The 24,082-nt window shown below is 45.4% G+C and overlaps 1 pseudogene; it reads left to right on the plus strand.

The window, feature by feature from the left end:
- Positions 1 to 21,442, plus strand: part of LOC123398239 — a 97,324-nt pseudogene extending 75,882 nt beyond the window's left edge.
- The last annotated feature ends 2,640 nt before the right edge of the window (positions 21,443 to 24,082 follow it).

The following is a 24,082-nucleotide window of genomic DNA, read 5'->3' on the forward strand; positions in this document are numbered from 1 at the left end:
TTGGTTACCAGAAGTGACCTATCTAGGTCACGTAATCTCTGGTAAGGGTATTGCTGTCAATCCCGAGAGAGTTCAAGCCGTCCTTGATTGGACTCAACCTGAATCGGTTAAGCAAGTTAGGAGTTTTCTTGGTCTAGCGAGCTATTGTCGCCACTTTGTCGAGAATTTCTCCAAGGTTGCAAAGCCTCTAACTGAACTCCTCAAGAAGGATAAAAAGTTCGAGTGGACACCACAGTGTGAGCATAGTTTTCAGGAACTGAAAAGACGCCTGACTTCCGCACATGTGTTGCTACCACGAGATTTTTCTAAGGACTTTGTTATCTATTGCGACGCCTCGCGACAAGGATTAGGTTGCATTCTCATGCAAGATCGTCATGTGGTCGCTTACGCATCTCGACAGTTGTGTCCACATGAGGATAATTATCCCACACATGATCTTGAGCTTGCAGCTGTGGTCCATGCACTAAAAACCTGGCGACATTACCTTCTGGGTAATCGTTGCGAAATATTCACCGATCACCAAAGTCTGAAATATATCTTCACCCAGCCGGATTTGAATCTCAGGCAAAGACGGTGGGTTGAGTTGATCTCGGATTATGACTTAGGGATAACTTACACCCCGGGGAAGGCCAATGTTATGGCCGATGCACTAAGTCGTAAATCTTATTGTAACAATTTGATGCTACAACAAGGTCAACCACATCTCTATGAGGACTTTCGGAAGTTGAATCTTCATATTGTTCCTCAAGGATTCCTTTCTACCCTGGTGGCGAAGCCTACCCTTAAGGATCAAATTATAGCTGGCCAGAAGCGTGACAAGGGTATATCATGGATCAAGGAGAATATTATTAGCGGAAACGCTAAAGAATTTTCCATGAATGATCAAGGTGTTGTGTTCTTCCAGAATCGTCTAGTGGTTCCTAAGAACCTACATCTAAGGCAGTTAATTCTTAAGGAGGCCCATGATTCTCCTCTCACCATTCATCCCGGTAGTACTAAGATGTATCAGGACCTACGCCAGAGGTTCTGGTGGACTAGGATGAAGAGAGAAATTGCTGAGTTCATTGCTAACTGCGACGTTTGTCATCGAGTTAAGGCAGAACATCAAAGGCCTGTTGGCACCCTTCAACCTTTAGCTATTCCTGAATGGAAATGGGATAAAGTTAGTATGGATTTCATTACCGGATTTCCCAAGACCAAGAAAGGAAATAATGCTATCTTTGTGGTGATTGACCGACTCTCCAAAGTAGCTCATTTTCTTCCCGTTCGTGAGAGTATAACAGCTAGCCAGCTAGCGGAGTTATATATCTCTCGAATAGTGTCTCTTCATGGTGTTCTCTTGGAGATTAACTCGGACCATGGGAGTATCTTTACTTCTCGCTTCTGGGAAAGTTTTAAGAATGCCATGGGGACTCACTTATCCTTTAGCACTGCTTTCCACCCTCAATCAAGTGGTCAAGTAGAAAGAGTGAATCAAATCCTAGAAGATATGCTCCGAGCTTGTGTTATATCGTTCGGTATGAATTGGGAGAAGTGCCTTCCATTCGCCGAATTCGCTTATAACAATAGTTATCAATCAAGCTTGGGCAAAGCTCCTTTTGAAGTTCTCTATGGACGAAGATGTCGAACACCTCTTAATTGGTCAGAAACCAGAGAGTGGCAACTCTTTGGCCCGGATATGATCCAGGATGCAGAAGAGCAGGTTCGCATTATTCGTGAAAAGTTGAAAACAGCCTAGTCTCATCAAAAGAGCCAATATGATAGTCATCATAAGGCTGTGACCTTTGAAGTTGACGAGAAGGCTTACCTTCGGGTTACACCTTTCAAGGGTACCCATCGATTCGGTATCAAGGGCAAGTTGGCTCCTCGTTACATTGGTCCTTTTCGCATTCTTGCCAAACGAGGAGAGGTTGCCTACCAGTTGGAAATTCCTCCGCATCTTTCCAAGGTTCCTCATGTCTTCCACGTCTCGCAACTCAGGCGTTGCTTTTCGGATCCTATCCGTGAAGTGGACCACGAAACGCGTGATCTCCAAGATAACCTTTCATACCGAGAATACCCCGTGCGTATTCTTGATCAAGCTGAGTGTACCACTCGACGTCGAAACCTCAAGTTTCTTAAAGTTCGATGGTCAAATCATTCTGAAAAGGAGGCAACTTGGGAAAGAGAGGATCGTCTCCGACTTGAGTATCCTGCGTTATTCCCGACGACTTCTAAATCTTGGAACGAGATTCTTTTGAGTGGGGGTGAGTTGTTACATCCTTGACACCTTAATCAAGTTAGCATTGTGCTCATATCTTCTTTGCATTGCATCTAGGAAATTTTCAACAAGAACAAAGTAAGTGGTGAAGGAAAACTCAAAAACCCTAGCCACTTTTCAAATTAAAGGAAATTTCAAACTAGTTAAAATCAATGAACCCAAAATGGCCTCAAGAAAAGTTCAACTTTTCTCATAAATCATGGAAGCAAATAAGCAATGAAGAAAACCATTTTCATAACACTTTTGGCATTTTAAATAAATGCAAAAAGCTACTGGTTTCAAGTTTAAAATTTGAATTCAAAAACTTTAAGTTTTCAAAAATGTTGAAAACTTCACGAATGGTTGGATATATTCCAACTAATATTCTGGTGTGTTAAAAATATTTTTATAAACTATTTTGGAGCTGAAATAAAAAGAAAATCAAAATAGTTAGCAAATCAGAAAAACAAAACAGAAAGAAAATAGAAAGAAAGGGGGGAAACCCTACCTGTCGCCTGAGGAGGCCCAGCCCACCACGGGCAGGGGCGTCTTCTTCCTCCTGCCTTCTGGCAGAGGAGCGAACGCCTACGGCGGCTCCTCCACCTCCTGCTTCGCCGTGGCACGCTCTGGTGCTCCCTAGGACAACGCGACAGCGGGGATATCCACCCCGAGCCCGTCTCTATCCGTTCCCGTGCTCCAGTTCCCCCCTCCTCTCGGGATCTCTCCTCCGTCCTTCTGCCGCCATTGCCAAGAGCTCGAGCTCGAGCAGCCGTGCCCCTAGCCACAGGACCTTCCTCCCGAGTAGTCAAGTAGCTCTGCCTCGACGAGCTGGTTCTCTCTGCAAAGGCCGAAGCCTCCCTGAGCCCTCCAACGTCCCCAACACCATCGTCTTCAACCTTCGGTCGCCGGCAAATCGACGGTGAAACGCCGGCTACAGCCCCTCCCCGAGCAGTCTGAGCCTAGCTTCACCTCCTCCGTGAGCCTGCGGTCATTTCCCCTCTTCTTCCCCTCGGATCCGTGCCCTCTACCCACAGGACCATCGAACCCGAACTCCGGCAGCCGCCTCGGCTCGTCGCCGGCTTGCTCTGGCCACCCATAGCCCTCCCTGAGGCCAGTGCTGGATGAGGTCGAGCCTGGGGATCATCCCAGTGCTCTCGGCAACAGTTTCCGAGCACCACAGCACGAGATAGCGCGTCTCCAGCGAAGTTCTGCCGCAGATCTGGTCGCCGCCGGTCAGGCACCGGCGGGGGCGACATGGCCAGCTTAACCCTAGTAGTTTAACTCTAATCGCTCGCTGACAGTGGGCCCGAGGCCAAGTGAAACCCACTTAGGGGCTGGTCAGCGCGGGATTAGCTCCTGAGACGCTGACCAGTGGGTCCCCCCTGTCAGGTTTGACCTGATCAGGTCGGTTGACCTGCTGACGCCATGATGATGTAGTTATGACGCAATAAGTGAATTTCTGATTTAAAAGAATTCCGGAAAAATGCCAAAACTTCTAAAAATCATAGAAATTAATCTGTAACTCCAATGAAAATAATTTATATATGAAAAAGTATCAGAAAAATTCAAGGAATCTGAATATGCCATTTTCAAACATGTTTGAAAATGTTACTGAACCCAAACATGTAGATTAATGAATAAGTTAATTCTTATAAATACTTTGGAGATGGAATTTGGAAAATATTTAAATTTCACTACAAGTGATATGATCAAACACTATCCAAATCACAAACCAGCAACCTAACATGTCATTCCATGCATGTTAAAAGCAAGTTGATCTGAGCATCAGGTCGAATCAATTAAAATGGTATCCGAGAATACCTCGTTTGAAGTGATATTTGAATTTCATTCAAATCAACTTCAAACCTAATACCTGTTAGCTATAATAGTATACCACCTTGCATCCTCATGCCATGCTCATGCATCATCTTGTTGCACATAATAGTTATTGATTGTTGTCATTCCTTTCGGTAGGCTCCGCTCCCCCGGATTCCACCGAATATCCGTCTGACGGATATTGTCACACCTCTCAGCAACAAGGCAAGCAACCATTTTGATCATCCCGATAAATCCCATGTTCTCGCTCCTGCACTTGCTTATTGCATTAGGATCAAATGCTTCAAATGCTTTTGCCACGTTAGTTGAACCCACTTCCTTTGCATGACCTATCCTTGTCACAGTAAATAGCTGAACCTTGCAACCTAGCATACCTAGTAGTTGCTTGAGCCATGATGTGCCTTATCCTGCTATGCATGCTATGCTTAGAGTTGTGTATGGTCTGTCATATGGGAGATGAACACAATTGTGGTAATGTGTTCAGTAAGTAAAGGTTGTGAGTTGAACCTAATTTGGTAAAGGTACCGGTGAAAGGCTGTGTAGGAGTACATGGCAGGTTGTTTCATTGGAACCGTCCTTAGGAACTGAGTTCCGTGTATGTAATCCAATACGAGATACTACCACATGCTGGGCCCTGAAATATGACCCCGCTCGACTTATTAATTGCTTAGTACTCGGTCCAGGAGTTGCAAGTAGTTTCTGGTGTTTATAGTCATGCTGGAGGCCGTACATGGTGCTGACCTGAGAGGTGGGCTGTGATGCGGTAGGTAGTGGCACGGTGTACCAAGTGGCACCCGGATGGTGGGCTTGGGAACCCTGCGCACATCGTTTGAGGCCATAGCGGAAACCTCGGCCGGACTTTCGTGCGGGTTACCCTCAGATAGGCGATAGACCTGGACTAGGTACTAATGTGGTTAACGATCGTGGCCGACTCCCTCGCTGGGCTTCCGCTTGAAGGTTGCCGAGGTGCATGACGTGCACATGGCGATAAGTGGCGAGAGCGTGTGTGAAGAAGTACACCCCTGCAGGGTTATGATCTATTCGAATAGCCGCGTCCACGGATATGGACTACTTGGAGACATATGTTGTTCATAGATAACTTCAATGGTTACTCATAAAATTGTCAAGCTAAGCGTGATTGTCGTGGACGGAATTTCCATATGGAGATGGAATGATTCCACGATGGAGTATTCTTGTGGTGTTAGTGGACTCGTGTGCGAGAAATCAAGTTGTTAAAAATTATTTTCAAATGTAAGTTGTCTAGCCACGAGTCAAATGGTGGCTTTCCGCATGAAACCCCACAATACCTTATTGATTCATTGCATGAGTAGTTAGTTATCCTAAAGTCTTGTTGAGTACCTCCGTACTCATGTTTGCTTAATGATTATTGCAGAGGTTGTTAATGACCCTATTGGAGGGTTCTTCCTAGACATCGACGATGACGAGTAGCTGGTGTCCCAGCTACGATCTCGCCCTAGGTTGGGTCTGTAGAATAGTCAGGCCATGTGCCTTCTAGTTTCACCTGTCTGTACTCAGACAGTTTTAAACACTTCCGCTGGCTTGTAACTGAATGACTGCTATTATGGCTCGTGAGACCCTTACTGTGTAATATTATGTGTATGTATCTTCTGAGCCTCTTAAATAAAGCTTGTATGTTTATGGTTATGTTGTGATGCCATCAATGTATCTATACATATCGGTATGCCATGCGTACGTGTGTCGTACTTGATATGTATGGGGTTCGATTACCTAGCCGTAAACTTTAGTAGCACTCCTTACAAGGAAATGCCCCTTTGTGATCCAACGAGCCATGGTAGCTCGCTACTGCTCCGGACACATTGGTTGACCGGCACGTGTCCTTCTTAGCTGATGTGTCCATCCCCATTGGGGAAATGTCACGCGATGTAATGGAGTCCATGTAGCTTGCTACGACTCGCCTACATTCGCTTGTGACCGACACCTGCTTTGCTGGGTCATGTATGCCTGTCCTTGTGCAAAACTGCCACTTTGATTTATGACTAGACATGTCGATCCGGGTTCTTTGTCATTGGAATGCTAGCGACACAATTGCATACATGAGTGAAAAGGCGCAAACGGTCCCAGCTAAGGTAAGGTTGCAGCCGTGGGGTTAACCGTGCGTGAGACCGCAAAGGGATGCGATGTGTTAGAGGCTGGATTCCTATGGCTTAGTATCGGGGTCCGGACATTAACACCATGCATGAAGGGTCATCATGACTACTGTTACATGTAACTAATGTTGTTAGGGTTGTCATTACTAGTAACTCATGCAGTTACTCACATTTATTGCCCTTGTAATGAAGCACGGCGGGTCCTGGTGAACTCTATATAACACCGCCAGAGAAAGCTCTGTGGCAAGGATTCCACACCATGTTGCAATCACACCGCCAGAGAAAAGACAAGCCTCCGGGAACGAGACGTATGGTCTTTACCTCTCCGAGAGTGAGCCGAACTCGCTAAATCCGAGAGTTACACCTATGCCGTAGCTAGGCTCCGCCCCTCATTCGTACCCCTAGTAAAATTTTGAGGATCGTTCCCTCAAACGTTGGCGCCCACCATGGGGCTACGCCTCTGGTGAATTCCGTCGTTGGTGGAGTTTTTCCTGTCATCATGGTGACGCTCAACGGAGAGATCTTCTCCGGTTCCCTTAGTTTCATCACCGACGGTTCGACGTGGCTCTAGGAAGCTCTGCTAGAAACGGATGCACTGCCCGCCCGCTGTGTAGTGCATTTCCGTGCAACATCGATCACATTCCTTCTCTAGCAGCCGTTGGTACGGTACCGCTCAGCTCCCACTCACTCTGTTGTGGCCCGTCCCAAGCGCTCCGAGCGCTCATGGCTCCAGCATTGGATCAGGCATGCCATGGCTCTTCACACCATTGCCGGGCAGGTGGTTATGCTCGACCCCGACGAGCCCACCCTCAACTTGTTCCCCTCCTCGTGTGACGGTTCCTCTAACGAATCCAAGTGCGAGAGCAGCAAGCCTTTTGCAGAAGTTCTTATGGCCGACCAGGATAGAGGACCTCCTCGGTTCTTGTCACACCTTGTTTTCACATCGCTTTGTCTCTGTTGTCTCTCTTTCAAAATTTGGTATAAATTAAAACTTATAAATTAAATTATATGAGTGTCTTGATTGTCAATGTTTGTATGTGTTCTTGTGAGTAGATCTCTAAAAACAGTTTTTATAAAATATTATTTCCATAAAAATCCTTTTTAATTATTTTAGTAAACCAAAACCTTGCTTTGGGGTTTGCACTACAACTCCCAGAATTTAAGAGATTGCCTTCACCCAAATATTGTATTTTGATTCTAAGATTAATAACACTATTCAAAATAATTAAATAATTATTTTAAAGTTATTTTATATTTTATTTGTATGTCCTTTTCTAAGGCCAGAAATGATATTTCTGGGTAAAAAAGTATTTTTCTACCTTAGAAAAATCTGAGAAAATTTGGGAATACTCAGAGGACATATCTTTTCCGTACATAAGAGTTTCAACCCCTAGTCATGTTCAAAATATTAGAGCAAACCTTTGAAAAGCAATTCTGTCTACTTTGATCTTTTGAAATATTTCCGAAGGAAATATTCTCAAACAATTCTAGCATGTCCCGCATGCTATATTAGGTGATCATGCCAAGTTTCACCTCCAACCAAGGTGATTTGATTCACCAAATAATTCGAAAACCCTTTCTATCCAGTATCAAGTTGGAGCAACTCTACATTGCCAAGTTTGTCCATTTGGTCACAAACTTTGGAGGAGTGCTCAATAACCCAAATAAGGAGATCTTGCCAAGAATTGGATTTGTGGGAATTAACTTGCTCACATCTTCACACAAGATGGCAGATCTGTCCATTTATGGGCATTTTCAAGTTTACGTTGTCAAGCTTGTCCAATGGAGCTCAAAATTGGTAGAGCCTCCGAATTATGATGAAAACCAAATCATGTTAACTCTCAATGCAATTGGAGGAGGTTAACTTCCACAAACATGCATCAAACACCTTCTACCAGATTTGAAAATCAGCATCTAGCACCCTTCACACTTACTCCCTTTGGTCCAAACTGTTGCCACAGATTGCCTGTGCCCCTCCACAACTGCAGACGAGAGGCCCATCACTGGTTCAATAAGAGGGAGCCAAAATCTCCATTTTAGCTCCTTAATCAAGAATGACAACACCACTTTACCTCTCCCCATGGCCAGCTTGATTCCTCTCAGTTCCTAGCATCCAAGGAGCATCTACCCCATATCCCAGACACCCCAGGCACGGACAAGACGTGCCAGAGCATGCAGGCATGCTGTGGCATGCCAAAGCTGCACTCTGGATGCGCTAGAGAGCGCACCCAAGACCAAGGGGGCAGCGCCGGCTAGTTCCTCCCCCACCCATTGCCCCTCTTTGACCATATCGACGACCGAGTCCAGGGCAGCGTCGGCCCCCTCTGTTGTCCCTCTCATCTGCCCCTGGCGATTGCTAGCACTCCCCGGCAACGACATTAGAAGAATGTTGTCGACGAGTCCCTGACTTGATGCCTTCACGACAACAGAGCCAGGACTGCTCCCAGTTGCTTAACAATTAGCAATTGCCTTGCAATGGCCCACCAACGCGTGGGTTCGCGGCAGTTTTTGAGGGTAGAGTATTCGACCCAAATTTGTTGGTACGCCACTCAGGAGGTGAGAGAATACTCAAGAGTATTAGCAGCTGAATGTGTCGGATTCAACCACACCTGAAAGATTAGTATCTGCAAGCAAAGTATCAGCAGCAAAGTAGGATGACAACAACGGTGTTAGAAACGATCTGTTAACGATAGACTATTCCTAACTTTCGTAGCAATGGCACCAGAAGTTGCCCGTTAACGGAAACTGTCTTTTCCCGTCAACGTCGAGCGAACCAGAATTGTGGCAGGTAGCAGCAGTGTAACGAGTAACAGCAGTGGCAAGGAACAGCAGTGGCAAGGAACATCAGTAGTGACAGCAGTAGCAAGTAGCAACAATAGCAAGTAACAGCAGTGGCAAGTAACAGCAGCAGCAACAGTAGTAACAGCAGTAGCAGGTAACAGCAGCAGCAACAATAGTAACAGCAGTAGCAGTAGAGCAAGACAAGTAACATGAGCAATGGGACAAACTCGTAGGCAATGGGTCGGTGATTTGTTTGGATGACATTCATCATGCAACAGTTATAACACGGAGAGATATGTGGCTAGCTCCCGTTCGGTAATGTAATGTAGGCATGCATTCCGTGTGTAGTCATACGTGCTTAGGGAAAAGAACTTGCATGGCATCTATTGTCCATCCCTCTCGTGGCAGCGGGGTCCAAAAGGATACTACGGGATATTAAGGTTCTCCTTTTAATAAAGAACCGGAACAACGCATTAGCACTTGGTGAACACATGAATTCCTCAAACTATGGTCATCACCGGGAGTGGTTTCGGTTATTGTCACTCTGGGGTTGCCGGATCATAACACATAGTAGGTAGCTACAACTTGCAAGATCGGATCTAAAACACACATATATTGGTGACAACATAATAATTTCAGATCTGAAATCATGGCACTCGGGCCCTAGTGACAAGCATTAAGCATGGCAAAGTAGTAGCAACATCAATCTCAGAACATAGTGCATACTAGGGATCAATCCCCGTCAAATCTAACTTGATTACATGATAGATCTCATCCTACTCATCACCGCCCAGCGAGCCTACGAATAGATTACTCACGAACGATGAAGAGCTTCATGGAATTGGAGAGGGAAGAAGGTTGATGATGACGATGGCGACGATTTCCCCTCTCCGGAGCCCAAAACGGACTCCAGATCTGTCCTCCAGATGAAGAACAGGATGTGGCCACGCCTCCGTATCGCAAACGCGACAAAATCTTCTCTTCTGATTTTTTTCTGGGCGAAAGTGAATTTATAGAGCTGAGTTTGGGGGCGGCAGAGCCACGTGGGCTCCACAAGCTTGGTTGCAGCGGCAACAGGGCTTGTGGCCCATTGGCCCATCCCCTCCGGTGGATCTTTGCGCAGGTATTTTTCATATTTTCCAGAAAAATTCTCCGTAAATTTTCAGGACGTTCCGAGAACTTCCATTTCTGCACAAAAACAACACCATGGCAATTCTGCTGAAAACAGCGTCAGTCCGGGTTAGTTCCATTCGAATCATGCAAATTAGAGTCCAAAACAAGGGCAAAAGAGTTTGGAAAAGTAGATACGACGGAGACGTATGAACTCCCCCAAGCTTAAAACCTTGCTTGTCCTCAAGCAACTCAGTTGACAAACTAAAAGAGAAATAAAAACTTTGACAAACTCTGTTTGATCTTGTTGTTGCAACTATGTCTAACTCATAACCAGAATTTCAGCAAGATCACAAGTTAACCACATAAGCAAGTGACACAAAGGTCTCACGGTAAACTAATATCAATGGCATAATTAGCTAGCGAGCAAATAATAATGAGTTTCAGATACCAACAATTCAATCAAAACAAGCATGAAGCAATATGAATAGGTGCTATCTCGCTAGCTCTTTCTGAGACCGCAAAACATAAATGCAGAGCACTTTCAAAGATCAAGGGATGACTAAACATTGTAATTCATAGCAACGAAGATCCAGTCATAGTCATACTCAATATCAATCAAAAGCAAAGCATAAAAATGGCAGAGGTGCTCTCTAATTGGTGCTTATATAAGAACAGGATGACTCAACAGGAACATAAATAGACAGGCCCTTCGCAGAGGGAAGCACTGATTTGCAGAGGTGCCAGAGCTCAAGCTTTGAAAACAGAGATAATAATTTTGGGTGGCATGCTTTCATTGTCAACACAATGACCAAGAGTTCTCAATATCTTCCATGCTATTCATGCTATAGGCGGTTTCCAAACAGAAAAGTAAAGTTTTAACTCCCCCACCACCAATCAATCACACTCCACGGCTAGCCGAATCCTCGGGTACCGTCCATACTAACATCAATCTGGGGGGAGTCTTGTTTTACAGTTATGTTTTCGATTTAAGCGTGGAACTGGGCATTCCAATTACCGACCCCTTTCTCGTGAATTATAGTGAATAAACACATGTCGAGGATAACACGCCTAACATGGAAGATACCAATAGCCCCCTGTCACCACATGAGCGATTCGGTCATGCAAAACAGAATATTTCTTGAAGGTTTAGAGAATGGCACATGCAAATTTACTTGGAACGGCAGGTAAATACCGCAAATAGGTAGGTATGGTGGACTCTCATGGAAAAACTTTTGGGTTTATGGAAGTGGATGCACAAGCAGTATTCCGCTTAGTACAAGTGAAGGCTAGCAAAAGACTGGGAAGCGACCAACTAGAGAGCGACAACTGTCATCAAGATGCAATGAGTTTGACTAACATGGAGTGCAAGCATGAACATGATATAAATCACCATGAACACGAACATCATAGAGGCTATGTTGATTTTGTTTCAACTACATGCATGAACATGCACCAAGTCAAGCCACTTGAATCATTCAAAGGAGAATACCATCCTATCATACTACATCATAGTCATCTCAAAATCTATGTTGGCATGAAAGACAAACCATTATAAGGTACTAGCTAAATAAGCATGGAATCAGAAACTATGATCTCTAAGTTGTCATTGCAAACATGGTTCTCTCACAACAGAGCTGAATCTGGAACGACAAGCTAGTCATATTTACAAAAACAAAATAGATAGAGTTCATACCAGCTTTTCTAGTCTCAGTCACTTCATCATATATCATCATTATTGCCTTTCACTTGCATGATCGAACGATGTGAACAATAATAAGGGTGCTCATGCATTGGACTAAGATGAAATCTGCAGGCAAACACAAAGGAGAAGACAAAGTAATATGGTTCTTTAACAAATGAACATGTATGCATGCAAGAGCCACTAAACATTGTAACCAATATCTTCTACCTTGACCCAAAGAAAAGAAAACTATTTACACGGGAAAGCTCCCAACAAACAAAAAGAAGAAAGGAAAATCTTTTTGGGTTTTCTCAAAAGGACACAAGAAACAAGAAAACAAGAAAACGAAAATAAACTAGCATGGATAATACAGTGGCAAAGTGTAAACACCGACGAACAAAGTAAAAGCATAAGCATGAATGTAAGGTCCGTGAGAACACGTACTCCCCCAAGCTTAGGCTTTTGGCCTAGCTTGGTCTACTCCCAAGGACGGTCCTGGTGAAACCCAAAATCATAATCGGGGTTATACGGGAGCGCTGCAGCCACTGCCTGAATAGCTGCCTCACGAAGACGAGCAACCGTCGCCTCCCTCTCATACTCCTCTGCCTCTCCTATGGTTATGTAGTATCTATGAAATCTTCCAAGTACCGTGGACGAGGATCATGAATATCCCCAACATAAGGTAATTTGCACGCATTGCAAAAATCCTGTAGTTTCATGCACTGGGGGATATCATACAACATGAACTCAACCATGGGTGGATTCTTCCTCGGATAAAAGTTGAAGCTTTGAACGAAAATGTTGGTGAGGAGGAGGTATTGTGAGCACTTATCTTCAACGAACGCGGTAAGACCTGCATTCTCCAAAAAGTAATAGAAGTCTTCATAAATCCCGACGGCGCGCAAAAATTCATCACTTGACCACTCGCACACTCGAACATCTATGACTCGAGGAACCACGTACTTGGGGTGGTTCTTCTCATCCGCCTTGGGGTTACGGCTTGAAGAGCCTCTCAAGAACCTCCTCATCTTTTTCCTTTTCTAGCTCTGAAAAAATCTGAAATTTTAGAGACTTCGAAAGAAAAGTGAATAAAGTTTAACCCAACTCGTAGCAACTACTCCTACTAGTGCCTAGAGACCGTATCACACGCTAAAACTACTTGGGACCAGCTAAAATCAACATTTCATGCTCAAGAACAGGGTCACCAAGGTAGCAAGAATACGTGAAGGATAAAGCATTAGAGCAAAAACTAATTGGGCCAATGGAGGATTCACTTACAAAGGAGTATTTTCCCCAAAACGGTTCGGAGAATGATGCTTTGAGCAAGGAGATCGAAAATCACAGCCAAATGAGCAAGAACACGGGTTTGAGCTGCGAAACAATTTTTTTCTGGAGGAAGAGGAAGAGGATGGGAGCTAGAATGAGTGGAGGGGGGGCCTGTGGGCCCCACAAGCTTGTTTGCCGTGGCCAGGGGGGTGGCCACGGTGACAGGGCTTGTGGCCCACTCGGGTGGGCCCCATGCCAACTCTCTGTCCTAGTATTTTTCAAACATTCCAGAAAAATCATACTAGATTTTTAGGACCATCGGAGAACTTTTATTTTCGGGGTATTTTTCTGTGGGACGCTAAGACAGAAAACGGAAAAACTAAACTAAACCTATCATTTTTCTTCTAAGCAAAAGAAAATGAAAGCTTAAAACAGAGGTATGTGACTCTTGGATTCATCCATTTCATGGTCATCGAAAGAAATCCGTCAATGGGGTTGATCAAATCCTTATGACAAAACTTTCTCGAATCGCAAGAGAGAATGGAGAATTTTCGAATAGCTACTAAGTCACCTCAATGGGATATGTATTTCCCCAACAAGCAAATCATACTTCATCTTGACACGAGGAATAGGGCATTCAAAGCTCCCAATAAGAATCGATTAAGTTTTTTCGATAGCATTGATGCAATGTACTTGATATCGTTTCTTCGGAAAGTGCACGGTATGCTCATTACTGTTGACATGGAAAGTGACATTGCCTTTGTTGCAATCTACAACAGCCCCTGTAGTGTTTAAAAAGGGTTTTCGGAGGATGACAGCCATGGCATCGTCCTCGGGAATATCCAAGAGAACAAAGTATGTTAAGATAGTGGTGTTAGCAACCACAACAGGCACATCCTCACAAATGCCAACAGGGAAAGCAGTTGATTTGTCGGCCATTTGAGAGAGATTTTAGTGGGTGTCAACTTATCCAGTTCAAGTCTACAATAAAGAGAGAGAGGCATAACACTAACTCCGACTCCAAGGTCACATAAGGTAGTTCTTACGTAGTTTCTTTTAATGGAGCAAGGTATAGTGGGCACTCCGGGATCACCAAGTTTCTTAGGAGTTCCACCTTTGAAAGTGTAATTGGCAAGCATGGTGGAGATCTCAAGATCTCGTATCTTCCGTTTATTGGTCACGATATCATTCATGTACTTGGCATACGGAGACATTTTGAGGATCTCAACTAACCGCATCTGTAGAAAGACGGGTCTTATCATTTCAATAAAGTGCTCAAAATCATCATCATCCTTTTTCTTGGATGCCTTAGGAGGAAAGGGCATAGGTCTTTGAACCCGTGGCTCTCTTTCTTAGCAGTGATGTCCTTCTTATCGTATCTCTTAGGTTGTGGGTTATCTAGATTAACCGTAGGTTCAATCTCCACATACTCATCATTGCTAGGTTGAGCATCATTATGAACATCCCTGTCCATATTGTCACCAGGTTCATGTTCATCACCAGATTGTGTTTCTGCATCAGACGCAGAAATATCATTTGGTTTTTCAGGTGTGACAGTATTTGGTGAACCAACATGCAGGTTTCTATCATCCTTCTTCTTCTCCTTAGGATGAGTGGGTGCCTCTGCATTAATTCCTTGAGAATCTTGATCAATTCTCTTAGGGTGGCCTTCAGGATACAAAGGTTCCTGAGTCATTTTGCCTCCTCTAGTAACGACTCTGACAGAGTTGTCATTTAATTCATTGAGCAAGTCATTCTGAGCTTTAAGTACTTGTTCTACCTGAGTAGTATCATAGAGGCACGTTTACTCACAAGCTTCATATCATTGACATTTCTGTCTACACAAGCACTTAAATGACTAAGCATACGAGTACTTTGTTCCAAATGTCTGCTAACGTAATCGTTGAAACTCTGTTGTTTGGCAACAAAGTTGTCAAATTCATCAAAGCATAAGCTAGCAGGTTTATCAAAAGGAATATCACTCTCATCAAACCTACGTAGAGAATTTACTTCTACTACCTGTATCGGGTTATCGAGACCATGGGTCTCTTCGATCGGTGGTAGATTTTTGACATCTTCAGATCTAATGCCTTTCTCTTGCATAGATTTCTAGGCTTCTTGCATATCTTCGGGACTGAGGAATAGAATACCTCTTTTATTCGGAGTTGGCTTAGGAGGTGGTTCAGGAATAGTCCAAGCATTATCGTTGATCAAGATGTTATTCAGTAGAGTCTCAGCTTGTTCTACAGTTCGTTCCCTAAAAACACAACCAGCACAACTATCTCGGTGGTCTCTAGAAGCATCGGTAAGTCCGTTATAGAAGATATCAAGTATCTCGTTCTTCTTAAGAGGGTGATCAGGCAAAGCATTCTGTAGCTGGACGAGCCTCCCCCAAGCTTGTGGGAGACTCTCTTCTTTGAGTTGAGCAAAGTTGTATATTTCCTGCAAGGCAGCTTGCTTCTTATGGGCAGGGAAATATTTCTCATAGAAGTAATAGACCTTATCCTGGGGACTACTCACACATCCAGGAGCAAGAGAAGCGAACCCGGCTTTAGCGTCATCCTTTAGAGAGAAAGGAAACAGCTTAAGGATATAGTAGTGGCGGATCTTGTCCTCACTAGTGAAAAGGGTATCTATATCGTGTAGTTTGGTAAGATGGGCTACAACCGTCTCAGACTCATAACCGTGGAAAGGATCAGATTCGACTAGAGAGATTATCTCAGGATCGACAGAGAATTCATAATCCTTATCGGTGATAAATATAGGTGAAGTGGCAAACTTCGGGTCGTATTTCATCCTAGCTTTCAGAGATTTTTCCTTCCACTTGAGAAGTAATTTCTCAGTGTCATAGGCATCCTTACACGCAAGAAAATCCTCAGCCATCTCTCCCTCCATAACGTAACCCTCAGGTATATCAGGCAATTCATATCTAGGAGAGCTAGATCTAGCAGGAGCAAAAGCAGGTTCTATCTCAATAGTATCGGCAGTTTCAGAAGCATCACGAGCATTGGCAGTAACTCTAGCAATATGAGCATCAAGGAATACCCCTAGTGGCACATCAGGCAAAGTAGTATCTCTAGCAGTATCAAGCATAGCATCATCAGGCAAAATAGCATCTCTAGCATCATCACGCAAAGCAGTATCAGGCATAGCATCTCTATCAGTATCAGGCATAGCATCTCTAGCAGTATCACGCGTAGCATCTCTAGCAGTATCAGGCATAGCATCTCTAGCAGTATCAGCCATAGCATCATCAAGCACATTATCAAGCGTAGCATCTCTAGTAGTAGCATCATAAGCATCATCAAGCATAGGCAACATATCAAGATTTCTAGTAGGAGGTGATGTCGCAAACTTACTCATAACTGAAGGTGAATCAAGTGCAGAGCTAGATGGCAGTTCCTTACCTCCCCTCGTAGTTGAGGGCAAGACTTTGGTTTTTGGATCTTTCAGATTCTTCATAGTGATCAGCAGATATAAATCCCAAGTGACTCAGAGAATATAGTAATACCTCCCCGGCAACGGCGCCAGAAAAATGCTGCTAGCACTCCCCGGCAACGACACTAGAAGAATGTTGTTGACAAGTCCCTGACTTGATGCCTTCGCGACAACATTGCCAGGACTACTCCCAGTTGCTCAACAATTAGCAATTGTGTTGCAATGGCCCACCAGCGCATGGGTTCGCGGCAGTTTTCAAGGGTAGAGTATTCGACCCAAATTTGTTGGTACGCCAGTCAGGAGGTGAGAGAATACTCTCGAGTATTAGCAGCTAAATGTGGCAGATTCAACCACACCTGAAAGATTAGTATATGCAAGCAAAGTATCAGCAGCAAAGTAGGATGATAACAACGGTGTCAGAAACTATCTGTTGACGGCAGACTATTCCTAACTATTGTATCAATGGCGCCAGAAGTTGCCCGTTGACGGAAATTGTCTTTTCCCATCAACGCCGATCGAACGAGAATTGTAGCAGGTAGCAGCACTGTAACGAGTAACAGCAGTGGAAAGGAACAACAGTAGTGACAGCAGTAGCAAGTAGCAACAGTAGCAAGTAACAACAATAGCAAATAACAGCAGCAACAACAGTAGTAATAGCAGTAGCAGGTAACAGCAGCAGCAATAGTAGTAACAGCAGTAGGAGCAGAGCAAGACAAGTAACAGCAGCAGTGGGACAAACTCGTAGGCAGTGGGTCGGTGATTCGTTTGGATGACATTCATCATGCAACAGTTATGACACGGAGAGATATGTGGCTAGCTCCCGTTCGTTAATGTGATGTAGGCATGCATTCCGTGTGTAGTCATACATGCTTAGGGAAAAGAACTTTCATGACATCTATTGTCCATCCCTCCCGTGGCAGCGGGGTCGAAAAGGATACTACGGGGTATTAACGTTCTCCTTTTAATAAAGAACCGGAACAATGCATTAGCACTTGGTGAACACATGAACTCCTCAAACTATGGTCATCACCGGGAGTGGTTCCGGTTATTGTCACTCCGGGGTTGCCGGATCATAACACATAGTAGGTAGCTACAACTTGCAAGATCGGATCTAAAACACACATATATTGGTGACAACATAATAATTTCAGATCTGAAATCATGGCACTCGGGCCCTCGTGACAAGCATTAAGCATGGCAAAGTAGTAGCAACATCAATCTCAGAACGTAGTGGATACTAGCGATCAATCCCCGTCAAAACTAACTCGATTACATGATAGATCTCATCCTGCTCATCACCGCCCAGCGAGCCTACGAATAGATTACTCACGAACGATGAAGAGCTTCATGGAATTGGAGAGGGAAGAAGGTTGATGATGACGATGGCGACGGTTTCCCCTTTCCGGAGCCAAAACGGACTCCAGATCTGTCCTCCAGATGAAGAACAGGATGTGGCGGTGCCTCCGTATCGCAAACGCGACGAAATCTTCTCTTCTAATTTTTTTTCTGGGCGAAAGTGAGTTTATTGAGCTGGAGTTGGGGGCGGCAGAGCCACGTGGGCCCCACAAGCTTGGTTGTCGTGGACAGGGGGGTGGCCGCGGCAACACGGCTTGTGGCCCACTCGCCCATCCCCTCCGGTGGATCTTTGCGCAGGTATTTTTCATATTTTCCAAAAAAAATCTCCGTAAATTTTCAGGACGTTCCGAGAACTTTCATTTCTGCACAAAAACAACACCATGGCAATTCTGCTGAAAATAGCATCAGTCCGGGTTAGTTCCATTCAAATCATGTAAATTAGAGTCCAAAACAAGGGCAAAAGAGTTCGGAAAAGTAGATACGACGGAGACGTATCAGCGACGCGTGCCCGCACGCGGCTGAAGCGGCCAGAAGAACCCTGCCACCTCGATGCACGAAGAGAGTGCCCCCGCTCCTCCTGAAGATGTTGCGCGGTCGTAAACTGTGTCCGCAATACCATGGTTTTTCTCCCGAGGTCTCTCCCCCTCCCTTGCCACCATAGCAAGACCAGCGGCACGCCACCGTTCGGTGACTTGTCACCCGCCTATTTAAAGGCTCCCCCGCCCTCCACCGCACCTCCAGAACCTCCCTCTCCATGCCAATTGACCACCCCTAGCACCCCCTTGAGCTAAAAGAGCCTCGGTACTCGAGATCGATCGAGGCACCGCCGCATCGGGGCTCCATCGATCTCGGGCTACAGGCACGCTCCCAAGCTCCTTTCACTCCCCCTGTGACTGCAGAGACCTCCCAAGCCTTATCCACTAGTCCCCCATCCTTCTCCCCGCTCGGAGCACCATTCCCAGCACCTTCCTGAAAGGTCTCCGCCACGGCTTCGTCGTTGCCGGCGACTCATGCCACCTTTGTCGTCCCCTCGACCCCCATCTGGTAGGTGGGAGTGCCACGAGCCCATTTCCGTGCTCACGTGGCTTTGAGGATCCAGGAGCTGCCACCGGTGAGCCGTCCCTCTCCTCTTTCTGGAGGTAGAAGACGACCCCGACAGGAGGAACCCACCTGTCAACGGCCTCTCTCTCCCCCTCTCTATCCTCTGTGTCGCTGGCCCCACGGTCCCGCACGTCAGGTTGGAACCTCACGGCGCATGTGCGCCTGGGTTGGCTGGCTGGCTAGCCGGTAGGCCAGTTGGGCCAGCCGAGCCATGCGAGTTAATTGGATCCTTTCCTTTATTTTTATTTTTTCTTTTTAAAATAATTCCACAAGATTAATTGTTTATCCAAACTTAAATATTTTTCCACCATAATTCTAGTAAAATTATGCAGTATTTAAAAGTACTTCTTGTGGAATTTTTATGAAAACTTTTATGCATATGTTTATTTTAATACCTGGTTTAAGTATTATTAACTTCTGTTAAAAATACTTCAAAAATACTTCTTCATTACAATACCAGAAATAAATATTTTGATAAATAATAATAGGATAACATTTTTATGTGAGTTTGTACGCTATTTTTGGTTGTCGTCCTTATTATTATTATTGCTATTACGATGATAGGTCACGCGTTTGATGAAGGTCTTGGACCTGAATACCTCAAAGACCCCGTATACCTAGTTGATCAAGGCAAGCAGCCCTTTGACCATGTCTGAGAAAATGTTTTACGGATGAACTGTTGATTACTTTATTCCGATGCACATGATCATGATTAATCGGTACACCCCGGTATGGTGTTACCGATGGCTCCTCTGGAGCACTTGCATCTGAGCATGACCTTACCATCTATGAGGGTCATGCTGATGAAAAGTGGACAAGTAGATAGTAGTGCTACGCATAGGATCAACACATGCATGGTGATGGTAACACAGAGGTGATATCAAAGGTTTTTTCGAAAACCCCGTCGGGTGCCACTAATGCCCGAGGGTGATGGTGTTGAGATGGATGACCACTTGATCAAGAAGTGGTGTACCGGAAAGTTTTGTGTGAGTGGTTTCGGAAATGGGATTAGATTTAAGATTTGTTGACCATCATAACCTTACATGTGAGACCATGATACCATTTTATGGGACGGGGCTGTGTTGATTACTCTGGTTGTGCAAGCAAGGAGCCCGCATTACTAGTGGCGGGAGTGATGTGGTCACTCTCGTGATGGGGTCGTGCGAGGGAGGGCGACCATGCCATTTTTACGTGTTCCGGGCACATCGTTGGTCCCTGCATGGATGATATGGTCTAGAGTTGGTGGTCGTAAGACGTACATCATGTGGGATGGGTACCAATCGAGTGGATTCTTTGTCTAGTGTCATCAGGGGAAAGGCATTGATTGGGTACTTACCTCGGGTATGTTATATACCGCGAGTCATGGATGAGACGGAAGTTTCCCGGATCTCGTGGGTACAAACTATGACCTCTGTAGAGTGTAAAACTATTCGAATAGCCGTGTCCACGGTCAAGGACAGTTGGGTAATCCCGCTTAGACTACGTCCAGTAATTTCCGTATAAACCAAGTGTGCGTGTGTGTAAAGGTGTTACATGAGAAAGGAATACTTGGGTCAAGTCTGGTAACTTGACATGAAGGGTGAACATGAGATATTCAGCCCTCGGAATATTTATGTTTATATCTATAACATGTTCTTATGGTTACTATTTACCTAGTGATGCATGACCATCTAAATACTTGACCATGTATATGCATTAATAGAACCTCCTTTCCGCAAAGGTTGCATTATACTTCATATTGCACTCAATTACGTAATCCGCATCATGGGCTGTTTGTGAGTACATTCAAAGAACTCATTCGCCTCCCACTGTTTATTTTATTGACCAGACAAGGAGGAACCAGAATATGGAGAAGAATTCGTCATCGGAGACGGGAAGATGAACTAGGACGCTTCCCAGTCATAATGCCTCTTGGTTAAGGCTATTGGCACGGGTTCACGTTTACTGCCAAGATTTTTGCTATTAGTTGTGTTGGTATGATTGGCCTTCATATCCCTATCTATGTAAGACTTCACCATAATGGTCATTATCTATATCAGACGTTATTCATGAATGTAAGACTCTTGTTACTCAGTATATGTGTGTTCAGTGAGCATTGATCTCTGGGATCACTGTACGCGTTCATTCGGTGGTCTCGACTCATAAGTCGGGGTCCCCACAAAGCTGGTATCAGAGCCAAGTTGACTGTAGGAAGCCTTAGATAGCATGGATGTTAGCCGTGATGAATAGCACACTCAATGCTTAAACTTAGGGTTTTATACACCCTTACAACCATTCTATACCATTCACATCTTTCTGACCCTCTCCTAAACCTTGTAGATGGTCGTCGTACATGGGACACTCTTGGGAACTGGCTTTCCCCTACTTCTGGGGGACAGCTTGGAGAACTGTCAAGTATGTCGAGCACTAGTTTATCTCTACCACGAGCACTGGGTCAACGGCAGCACAAAAGAATACCACATGGATATAATTGTGACAGCAAATGACTCTCCAAGTAGTTAGTTCTTTGAAGGGCCACAGATGGAGACTCTGGTATTGGCAGTTGAGATGGCAGCACGAGAAGCGCTCGTTCACATCCCTGACTTCCGTCCAGAGATGGACAATGAGCCGGCTACCCGCCACCTGCCTTTTGTTAAGAACGAGGCTGGCGTGAGTTGGACGCTAAACCCATCTCCGGAGGAAGGAACGCCACTCAGGTTCCAGGCCTACTTCAGCCTCTCTGCCGACAGCCTAGTTCACAACCTGATCAAGGAGTGAGCGAGGCTTCGTCAAGAACTCCATCATATCCAAGAGCTACTCTGCCAAGAAAAGATGAAGACAAGCAAGATCAAGAAGGAAGGAGAACCCGGAGGACAACCTGATGTCGCATACAGAGGAGGAATACCACCACATTAGGTCACCCCCATTCGGAGTCGCCGCATGACCGCCGAGGAGTATACAGAACTCCTCACCGCTTCTTCGAAGAAGCACTATCGTGATGGACTTCTTCTTTCCCCCGCACCCTTGGTGGGAGGTGATGACCGCACAGATGATGACATGCAGGAAGACCCCAAGGAGCGCGAGTATGAGATCGAGCAATCCGCCGCATAGGATGGACTCTTAGGACAAGCTTGGAGTCCCCATGCAAAGTCGAGTTCGTTTAATGGTTCATATGAAACCATGTGTGCTTGTTGTGCGCTTTTCTGTTTGTGTCTCGATGCAAGCCATGCTTTTGCCCTAGGCAACATGTAAGCGGCTACATCGTATATCTTAATTAATGCAAATTCTTAGGATCTTTTTGACCCTTTTTGTTTGACACACTTGCAACGTATCAAAACCCCCTTATGTAGGCTCGTTTCCCCTTAATGCTTTTCTCTCGACCATTTTGGGATATTGACTTGACTGCTCCAAACAGCATGGTGACTGCTACTCGCACCATCACCTTCGGCCAACCTAGCATTGGTGAATCTAGCCAGCAGCCAGGAGCCGGTGGGTCTGCCCAAGCTGGAGTTCACCAGGAGCAGCCGCAAGGCGACATTCCCCCGCCACCGCCTCCTCCAGAGAGCCTGACTGTGGCTCAGTTCCTCCAAGCTCTCCGAGAGGAACGCCAAGCCAACAATGCAGCTATCCAACAGATAGCTCACACCTTAGTGAACAACCCACTGTAGGGCGAAGATGTCAATGGTCGTTCCACTCTATTGGAGTTCATGAGGACTACGCCTCGAATATTCACTAAGACAACTGAGCCCCTGGATGCCGATGACTTGATCTGCACCATTGAAGACCTCCTTGCGCCGGTTAAGTGCACCGACAACCGTGAAAAGATTCTCTATGCCTCACACTGTCTTGGAGGCACTGTCAGGGCTTGGTGGGATGGGTTCCAAATCATGCAAGGGTCACAGGTTATCACTTGGGCTGCCTTCAAGGACGGGTTCCACGCTGCTCACATTCCCCCAGGAATGATGACTATCAAGAAGCGAGAGTTCCGTGCACAGAAGCCAGGCAGTGGCATAGTCAAGGAGTACCATTAGAAGTTTAACCTCTTGTCGAGGTATGCACCTTATGATGTCAGCACTAAAGCCGCTAAGTTGGAACGTTGCATGGAAGGGCTTCAGCAGTCGCTGCGATATCAGCTCGTTGTCCATGACTGTCGAACCTTCTGTGATCTGGTGAATAAGGCTCTCGTGCTTGAAGACAAGCGTCGTGCTATGGATGATGCTCACAAGCGCAAGCTAATGGGTAATGGTGGTTCCAGCAACCAGAAGGCTCGTCCGTGACAGACAGCCCTGACAAGGCCTAACTATCAGCAACAACATTTGAAGAGTCATGCACCTCACTTGCTTTGGGTGTGGACAGCCTAGCCACTACTCCAGGCAATGCCCCAACAAGAATCCCAATGCACCGCGCCCCAACGCGCCGAATCAAGGACAAGGTCATGGAGCACCAAACAAGAATCAGGGTTCTTGCAACCAGCAATACCACATCAGGGGACGTGTGAACCACATCTCCGTAGAGGAAGCCCAGGAAGACCCGGACTGCATACTGGGTATGTTCCTTGTTTACTCCACTCCAGCAACAGTATTGTTTGATCGTGGTGCTTCGCATTCTTTTGTCACCCAAAAGTTTTCTACGAAGAGTGGTTTGAAACCTACATTCCTAAATGGTCAAATGGCCAAACAGACCCCGGGTGCAGTATTGAGGACCAATATAGGATGTAGGGGAGTTGGGATCATCATTAACGGAGTAGACTTCGTAGTAGATCTCATCGTTCTTAAGTCGCAAGGTATGGACGTGATCCTTGGCATGGACTGGTTGTCCAACCACCAGAGCATACTGTATTGCACCAATAGGGCTATCACGATGACCAATGACTAGGGAATCAAATTCAAATATGTTCCTGAGCCTACCGCTGCTCAAGTCCCTCAGGTTAACTAACTTTCGGGAAATGAGTTGGAACAACTGTCGGTGGTATGTGAATACCTGGATGTCTTTCCTGATGAACTGCCTAGCATGCCTCCTGATCGAGACATCGAGTTCATCATTGAACTCATGCCTGGATCAAGGCCTATCTATAAGAAGCCATATAGGATGGGATCTGAGGAATTGGCAGAGTTGAAGAAGGAGCTAGCCGAGCAGCTCAGGAAGGGATTCATTCGTCCTAGT

Source organism: Hordeum vulgare, chromosome 1H (genome assembly GCF_904849725.1).
Source record: "Hordeum vulgare subsp. vulgare chromosome 1H, MorexV3_pseudomolecules_assembly, whole genome shotgun sequence".
Classification (NCBI taxonomy): Eukaryota; Viridiplantae; Streptophyta; class Magnoliopsida; order Poales; family Poaceae; genus Hordeum; species Hordeum vulgare.